This window comes from Emydura macquarii, unplaced genomic scaffold (assembly GCF_026122565.2).
Source record: "Emydura macquarii macquarii isolate MOO-44397 ecotype Brisbane River unplaced genomic scaffold, CSIRO-AGI_Emac_v2 contig_2897, whole genome shotgun sequence".
In the NCBI taxonomy this organism is placed as follows: domain Eukaryota; kingdom Metazoa; phylum Chordata; order Testudines; family Chelidae; genus Emydura; species Emydura macquarii.
Window position 1 is genome coordinate 14,322,602 of NW_027133034.1, and position 9,573 is coordinate 14,332,174.

Genomic DNA, 9,573 nt, shown 5'->3' on the forward strand with positions numbered 1-9,573 from the left:
ACTTACACCCCATTTTTCAATAATGTAACATCTGACTTCAGCAGAGTTATTCCTGATTTATATCATTATAAGAGAGATCAGAATGATGCCATTTGTTGTGTTTGGAATATCACCTAGATAAGTCAAAAAGATATTAAAGGTCTTTAGCTAAAGATTCAATACTCCTATCCTTCTACTAGATAGGGAAGTCCCTAATTCAGCAAAGCCAATTAAACATGTGCATCTCTTTAAACACACAAATTGTCCCATTTATTTCAATATATTTCTCTGATTGCATCAGAGAGCAGATGGTCCACTGCAGTGGTCCCCCCACTGGTAAGCATGGCGTAGCAGACACCTCATCTAGCACTCCCTGTGACAATTGCTCCAGTCCCACAGTGGTCTGCCTTCTCTTGAGCCTCAGCCCTCCAGCCAGGTCATATTTCATCTCACCCCTTCTGAAATAACAGAAAGTCAAACAATTATGAGTCCAGTGTCCTTACAAAAGGTCTTTCACACAGATTCTAAGACTTGTAATCCTCACACCCTTGTCTCAGGGTTTTCTATTGTCTTTATCCCCTTTTCAGGGTCTTCACACCACGTTCGCCAGGAGCTGGTAGGGAAACTCAAGCCCACCCTCTACATTGGATTCCTGTTTAGACAATCTATAACAAGCAACCATGATTTGTTCTGTCAGACTACTTGCTGCTGTCAAGCTGGACTTATTCCTACTATAGCCTGTCAGTTGGACTTTCCCACAGCTTCTTTAAATTCACCCTTCTCTCAGGGTTCCTGACTAGAATCTCCCCAATATACCCCAGATCAATAGTAACAATTCCTGCCCTCCTTATTCGCTTATGTTTCCTCACTTCTTCACCTCATGCCTCCCTGGAGGTCCAGATTGTGCCCTTTTATCAAAACTATCCATCCACCAGAGGCTCTAATGGCCTTTTGCCAGACTCCACTACTTAAGAGATGATCCCAAGGCCAATTGTCCCCCCGGGCGTCCTCTTTAACTCTCTGTCGGTCCACTTTCTAGGCCCAGAGACAGTCTGCAGAGTTTCTCCCCGCAGCCTCCTTTTAATCTGCACTTCTCTTCTTTAGAGTCAACCCCTAGCTCCATCCCTAGGTGGGCTTCATCTTTAATTAAGCCTTGTCCACTCTCCACATGCAGCCAGATAGCATAAGGGGCCTCTCAGGTCCATATTAACTCTTTCATTGCTTGCACTGGGTATACATCACTTCAGAGACTGGTTATATAATAAAAATAAACAAACAAACATCTTTTAGGGATTATTTATATAATCATGAGGAAAAAAAGCACAAATTAATTCTCACCTCTGCAGGCCACCTTTAAATGAAATATAGCATCCTGCCTTTCCATTTATTTTAGTAGGCTGAAAAATGTTTTTCAAATAATACATATTCAATATGCAAATCCATATGCTCTAAATATGTCTTCCATATCTTCAACTGAAACCTGAAAGACAGTTCTGGTTTGGTTTGAATTTCAAAAGTAATGTGCACTGTGATTAGAAACATTTTTAAAAGATCAGAAAACAAAAGGGAACAATGTAAGTATTAACTGGAAAAAAATGAATACCCTGTATGTGTTCAAACAACAGAGAGACAGAAATGAATCCACTGTGGAAGTTACCTTTCAAACTGACAAGGTCAAAGTAATTTCCTTTTCACAATAATAGTTGTTTCATATTACAGATGGGTGAAAAATTCATACTTTACTAACCCTGTGGCAATTTTTAATGCTTTTTAGAATTTCAAGCAATTAGCACATATGTTCCAATACACTGTGCTTTGGCTTGCTAAATCACAGAAGTTATTTTCAAATGTGGTCTCAGAATGTTTATTCTATACTCCAGTGGTTCCTGTTTGCAGGGATGGATGTCAAATTAACTGTTTCTTTATGGCAGGGGGTAAATGGGACAGGGTTAGGGGGGTTGCACTATTCAGTTTTCTAGACAGGAGACAAACAGAGATTCAGAGTTTTTAAACTGCTTTGTTTGCTTCCAACAACTATGTTACCTGTTATAGAAAATAGGAATACTGACAGATATTACAAAGTCATGGACTCATAGAAATGAAGGGCTGGAAGGGTCCTCAAGAGATCAAGCAGTCCACCCCTATGCTGAAGCAGAACTAAGTATACCTAAACCATCACTGCTAGGTGCTTAACCTGTTCTTAAAAGCCTTCAGTGATGGGAATATCAGAACCTCCTTTGGAAACCTATTCTAGACCCTAATTATCCTTATAGTTAGAAAGTTTTATTTCCCAGTTATCTAACCTAAATCTCCTTTGCTGAAGACTAAGCTGACTACTTCTTGTTTTACCTTCAATGGACAAAGAACAACTGATCACAGTTCTCTTTAGAATAGCCCTTAACATATCTGTAGAGTGTTATCAGGTCCTCCCTCAATCTTCTTTTCTCAAGGTCAGGTTTTCTAAACTTTTTATAATTGTTGTTGTTCTCTTCTGGATACTCTCCACATCTTTCTTAAAATGTGGTACCCAGAATTTGTAGACAGTTCCCCAGCTGAGGCCTTACCAGAGCTGAGAACAACCACTTCTTATGTATTACATAAAACATTCCTGTTAATACACCCCAGATTAAGATTAGCATTTTTTGCAACTGCATCACATCATTGACTCCTGTTCATTTTGTGATCCAGGATAGCCCCCAGATCCAATTCTGCAGTACCACAGCCTAGCCAGTTATTCCCCATTTTGTTTTTGTGCATTGGATTTTTCGTTCCCAAGCGTAGTACATTGCACTTTGTCTTTATTGAATTTCATTTTGTTGTTTTCAGACTAATTCTCAAATTAATCAAGATTATTTTGAATTCTAATCCTGTTCTCCAAAGTGCTTGGAACCCTCTCTGTTTGGTGTTATTTGGAAATTGTATGTGTGTGCTCTCCAGTCTATTATCCAAGTCATTCATTAAAATATTGACTTTTACTATACCCAGGACAGACTCCTGCAGGACACCACTAGATATGGCATTCTAGTTTAACAGTGGACCATTGATAACTACTGTCTGAGTATGATTTTTCAATATTTAAATTAGGAAATGTGATCCAGATGAAATTAGATAGAACACAACTAAAATTATTTTAACTGAAGTTATTTGTTTATGAGAATGTCATGTAGGAGTGTGTCAAAAGTCTTACTAAAAACAAAGATATATCACATCTCCTGCTTTCCCTCTTCCTTCCCCCCCCCCCCATCCATTAGGCCAGTAAACCTGTCAAAGAAGGAAATAGGTCGATTTTTCATGATTTGTTCTTTTCAAATTTATGCTGGCTATTGTTTATCACTATTATCCTCTACATGCTTACAAATCAATTGATAATTTGTTCCAGTGTCTTTCCAGGAATTAATGTTAGGCTGAGTGGTCTTTAATTTCCCGTATCCTCTTTGTTCCCCTTTTCAAAGATAGGTACTATGTTTGTCCTTCTTCAGTCCTTTCAAACCTTACCCATGCTCCATGAGTTCTCAGAAATAATCACTAATGGTTCAGAGATTGTTTCAGCTAGTTTCTTAAGTACTCTAGGTGAATTTCATCAGGCATGAGTAATTTAAATACTCTGAGTTTGTTAAAGTCTGATTTTTTTTTTTAAGTCTTCTCTTTATTCTGCTACGTACACACCATCCTTTCTTTAGAATTATGTAATTCATAAATTTCATTATCATTTTCAAATTGCCTTCGAGCTTCTGATTCACAAATAATTCCTCCCTGTTGTCAGAACCAACTCTGAAATGGCTCCTCACTTGGTTACTTTCTCCACCTTCTGAAATAAGAAATTGTCCCTAACACATTCCAAGAACTTTTTGGAGATTTTGTGTTTTGCTGTATTATTTTTCCAACAGATGTCTGGGTAGTTAGAGTCCCCTATTACTACCAGTTCTTGTGTTTTGGATATTTCAGTTATTTGTTTTACAAATGACTCATCCACCTCCCCTACCATTATATCACCCCTGTTTTTTTCCCCTTCTTTTTTCAGCCAGAGACATATTTTCATCTGGTACATCTCTCACTTTCTTCTGGACCTCAGAACTAGTGTATACATTCTTGATGTACAATGCAATACTTCCTCCCTTTTTCCCATTGTTCAGAAAGGACAGGAACCTATAACCCTCTCTGTCAATATTTCAGTCAGGAGATTTATCCCACCAAGTCACTGTGATGCCAATTAAGTCATAGTTTTAACTGTGTACTAAGACTTCCAATTCTTCCTATTTATTCCCCATACTTGTTGCATAGACATCCAAGATGTTGAGCAGATTCACCCACTATTTTTCTTCTTGTTGCTCCTGTGACCCTGTTGTAATTTTCTATCGCTTCTCCCCCCAACAACTTCCAGCCCTTTGTCAAGGTCACTTGTTAACACTTACCTGTGCACTATCATCATCTATCACCTTTGAAAATAGTTTAAAGCCTTCCTCTCTAGTTTGGCAAGTTAGTGTCTGAAAGTATTCTTCCCTTTCTCCAGTAGGTGGACTTCATGTCTCCCCAGTAGTTCTCTTTCCTAGAGCAATACCCCACAGTCAAGGAAGCCAAAACCTTCCTGTTGACACCAAAATAGTATAGTCATTTCAATGGTGTTCAGCCTTCTTTCTAATCACCTCTATAATTGCTTTTATATAACCTCATACTGCTTTGTAATTGACATAGTTGAATACACAATAATCCTTCTTGCTCATGAAATTGGACAGCTTCCTACCCTATCACCCATTATTTTTTAATCATAGAAAGAATACCAATAGAAAAACATTCAAATTATAGGTGAATTGGTGGCTTTTCTGTTCATTTCACATATTCCTGGTTGTTCAGCACCATTATAGGAGACAGCTAGGGATTTGTGGCACTTACCATAGATGAGTCCATAATTTAAAAAAAAAAACCCTCAATATATACTATGATAGAAAAATCAAACAGAAAAGTTTACATATCCATTATAAGACTCTCAAATCCACTCAGCAGGGATGTCACAGCCCTTCCTCAGACCCAGGCTTCGAAGAAGGCCACAGTGCCTCGCTACAAGGGGAAAGTTAGTGGGTTCGGTCGCTGCTCGAGCCTGCTCCCAGCCCCCAGATGGGGCAGGGCTGGCAAAGGAAGTCAGTAGCCACAACACTTGGTATCCTCTGCAGCTGCAGGCCCAGAAGAGACAAGTACTCCCGGGGTCTAGGGAAGGGAGGAGGGGGACACAGGCCCACCCAACTACACTGTGTCTCAGTCCAGGGCCTTACCAGTGGCAAACGGGTCTACCACTGGGTCAGTGGAGCTCCAGCCGCAACGCACTGACACTGGTGCAAGTGTAAGCTCAGCCAGACTGTAGTCAGCTGTCCTTGGGCTACTTCCTCCCGCCCTAAACCTCGGTACTTGGAGTTAGGGGTCTTCATTGTTGGATTTGGGGGGGTTCATCTTAGTCAGTGGTCCCCGGTAGCCCTTCCCAGTTGCTAGGGCCCGGTATCACCAGCAGGCCCTTCAGGCTCCAGTCAGTGGAGGACTCGTGCTGCCTAGCCATGGGGCCTAGGTCAGGCTTAGATCACAGCCTCGGGGAAGAAGCATCCTTCTCTGGCAGCACTTCCCCCTGACTGAGCTGCTAGGCCAGGCTTTTGTACTTCTTCCTGTCTTGGCCCCGCCCCTCTGCTCCTGGGGTCTGAGGCCTGCAGTTCCCAGATCTGCCCAGCAAGGGCGTTGGGGCCCTTCTTCTGGCCCAGGCTCCAAGGAAGGCCACAGCGGTTTGCTACAGTCCCCTATTTTAAAAATGTTATATATGTGAGCATGCTCAGAGAAAAGGTGCATAGAGTTCAATACAGAGGCTGCAAAGATCACCCCCACAGACTGAGCTAGGTCTCCCCCTCCACCACTAAAACCCTTAGAAGAGGGCTATGGGGAAGGAAATCTCCACAGTTTCCCTGGCAGAGATTTCATCACATCATTCTGTTGGATAAGCTATGGTTCCCCTTCCATCCCTGCACTGTGGAGTGGCCCCAACAATAGCACTGCCACCCACATTAAGACCCTGTGCTTCCACAGTCCCACTGGAGCTTTACTTCCAAGGACTCATTTGGCTGTTGCATTAAAAGGAAGATCCCTACCAAGCTGTGTGCTCTGCATGAAAGGAAATACCGTCCTTTTCAGCTTTGCTGGTCTGAAAGAAGTGGGGTGATGTGTGCATCCCCATTGTACAGTTGGCAAAACTGAGGCCAAAAGACAAAATAACTTGCCCTACACCACAGAATTAATCAGTGGCAGAGCCAAATTAGAGCTTTTGGCTTACTGACCCACAGTCCTGTGCTTGTTCCTTCAGCCCACACAATCTTATTGTCAGAGGTGCTGAGTTCATCTATTCTTCGATTCCTATTGACCTATTTGCCTCTGAGAGCGCCTAGCTGTTCTGAAAATCAAGTTCCAGTTGTCTCAATTTTATTATTCAGAAAACAGAAAGCACACACTGGAGATCACCTGTGAAAAAATTTGGTTTAAGTGAATTGCCTAGCACCACATAGGAAGTTTCTGATAGCCATGGTTAGAACCTATTTCTCCTGAGTTTCATTCAGCTCCCTTAACAAACAGACCATCCTTCCTCTTCCTACAGCTCATATCTAGACAATATCCAACATCTAGATTTGATGAGGGGGGCTCCTAGTGACAACAGTCTCATTTACTGTACAACTGTGATTCATTCCTTAAGATCCATCCATTCCGTGCGCTGACAGAGGTGGGGATCCTGTGCAAAACTCCTTCCAAATCCTAATGGCTGCTTTGCACCAATTAAAATATTATCATAATTTGTTGGTTTTTCTTAAAGAGTAAATTCCACAAACCTACCCTTTTATGTTGAGGTACCTAATATTTTTCTTGTGTTAAAGGTAAAATGTAATAAAATCCTTCTTTTCTTCTTCATTACTTTAGTGAACAGTGAGAGACTTGGGGGAGGAGGGTGGGGCGGAGTGCAGGGGTGAATACACCTTTCAAAGTGGCTCGCTAGTTCTCTTTCAGAAAATGAGTGAGATTGCAGGAAGTGAGGGAGATTTTCTGTGGCAGGTTAGCCAGTGCGCTGTATCTCCTTGTTTGAGGGAAGAAAAGAAGCACATGGGTAAACAGGAAATTAGAAAAAAAGGCCTAGAGGTTGGGGGCTTGTGTATAGGGACCAGGCAGTGAAGCAGCAATGATCTCTTGCTTTTCCATTGCTTCTTGTTTCCCAGGTTCCCCAAACACCTACAGAAATACACTAAGAAAGGGACATGATGTGCATCCCCAGACAGCCTGATGCTCTGCTGTAGGACAGTTGGCAGGGGAAGCAGAAAGAGCACAAAAACTAGCTGCTCCCTTCTCTATTACCAAATGTCTTACTCCACAAAGCAGATGCTCTCTAGCAGTCTGGGGAGTGGAGTTCTGGAGATCACAGTGAAATCTGTTGCATAGAGTTTGAAGCACCGATGCCAAACTGTCTGGTTGTCAGTAACATAAAACTGCATACTTTCATATCATCACCAGATATGTTACAGATATGCACTTCTTCTAGCTTATCTCTCCCTTATTGCTAATGCACCCTTCACTAAGAATATTCAGTCATCAAATACCAGAAATAGAGGAAACCCTATTTCTAGTCATTTGTAAATTGGCATAATGATGTACAGTTCTTTCCTGCCTGATAGAAATGTAGTGAGAGAGGAAGTACAAGCACCTGCATGTATTTGTTCCACTTCTTTTAGATGATAGATGGACTAGTCTTTACTCACAAAAAACTTACATGTAAGTAACAAGGTGTTTTGCGTGAATAAGAACACTAAGATTAGACCTTGCACAAGGAAGACCCAACTTCCTTAGACAGGTTTCATCCCAAGAAAGGGCAGGCATAGTTACGATCATCTCATTCTCTCTGGCTCTCTACCGGAGAGCAGTTCTAGTTTGTGGCAGAGACTCCATAGCAACACCAGCAGTGGATGCTGCTAGAGGATGCAGTGGATTGTCCCATTTTCACTAACATGCTCCACTCCTTCCCAGTCAACACTATCCACCCTTTAAGAAGCATTATTCCTCTCTGCCTCCCCCATGAAGAAGGGGATTTGTGGCTGCTTTTTCCACTGCTTCTTCCTCCTATCCTGGTCGACATCCAAGATTAATGCTGGCTTTCATTGCCATGACTGCAGCCTCAACCTAAGACAGAATATTTCAGATCTGTGGCAACCCAATGTTTGGATGTCATTTTAAAAATGACAAAACATTAAACTTTGCCTTCTAAGATTCTTCTCTCTGGAAAAAATTGGAGTGACCTGTTTTGCTTTCTTAAACTCCCATATGTCTCATTTTCCAATGCCTTGCACCTGTGTGGTCATATGGGCCAAATTTTTAAAGGTGTTTATATTCCTGAAGACGCAAGTAATCTGTCACCGTGCCTCAATGGGTCACAGCTGAGAATGTCAAATTCAGGGCAAAGTGCTGGAAAAAAAGGCAGACTCACCCCAAGCTGGTGGTTATTCTAACATTAGATTATACAAAGTCAGAAACAAAATGAACTTCTGTATCACCACACTGGTTAACAAAAAGTAAAAAATGCAGTCTCCTTAGGCATTCCAGCACTTGGCTCACCATCTGAGTCTGGTAGGCCGAGAAAGGGTGGGGGGAACATAGGGGGCTCTGTGAGCCACACTTTTACTACCGTTTGGCCACCCCTGAAATACAGGGTCCTTCTAATCCCAAGGAAACAGCCATTTAGCCAGGTCAATATATAGCTCGGATCTTACCCATTAATCATGCTGATGCCAATCCTTTAGTGACTAAAAACTATAGATTTAATAATAAAAGAAAAGAAGCAGAGAGTTTATAATGATTAATAGATCATATACATACATGTTATTTTTCAGTGTTCATAGATCAGGATCATAGCCGTGATGGAATAAACTGCTGGCATGCAAGAGCTCTCTGGAATTATCCAAACAGGCTGGGGGTCATCAGTCCTTGTTTAGAGCTACCTTGTTAGAAATCCAGTCCAGAGAAATGAAGCAGGAAATAAAGACAAAATGGAGATGTCTCAAATGCCTTTTTTATATCCTTTGCCATGTGCATGGAATTTTACTGTCTAGTAACAAAAGCTTACAGCCCAGGTGCACGGAAAATAACTGGATCAAGATGGAATCCAGGGTCACATGAGCATAGCACATGTCCCTACATGGCTTGCTGACAAACAGGGGCAGCCCATTGCCCATATTCTTTCTGAGGCGTCCACAGGAAAGGCTTACTGGGTGGGAAGAGTTTCCTGTTTGGCCCATTGTTAGTGAAGTGTTCTTAATGGGTAATCACCACATAGCTGTCTAGCCTTGATGTAAATCTATTTGAGAGGTGTCTCCCAGGAACAAACACATTTGGGATTAAATATGTAATCAGTATTAATAACTTTAGATATAAAAATGAAACATTTAACCAGGATAATCATATTTGCTAAATTGTAATTTTTCCATTGACACCTTACATGACATACTTTGTACAAGATTTGTTGCATTTGTATAACAATGATAATATCAATTATATAAATGGTCATATTCAATCATATAGCACACACCTATT

The 9,573-nt window shown here is 41.3% G+C and overlaps 1 long non-coding RNA gene across 1 annotated transcript; it reads right to left on the reverse strand.

Moving 5' to 3' along the window:
• Positions 1–248: 248 nt before the first annotated feature.
• Positions 249–8,977, reverse strand: LOC137167201 (uncharacterized). Its single transcript, XR_010924051.1, has 3 exons — positions 8,860–8,977; positions 1,318–1,459; positions 249–437 (listed from the first exon to the last, which is right to left on the reverse strand). It is a non-coding gene; the product is annotated as an uncharacterized lncRNA (long non-coding RNA).
• Positions 8,978–9,573: the final 596 nt, after the last annotated feature.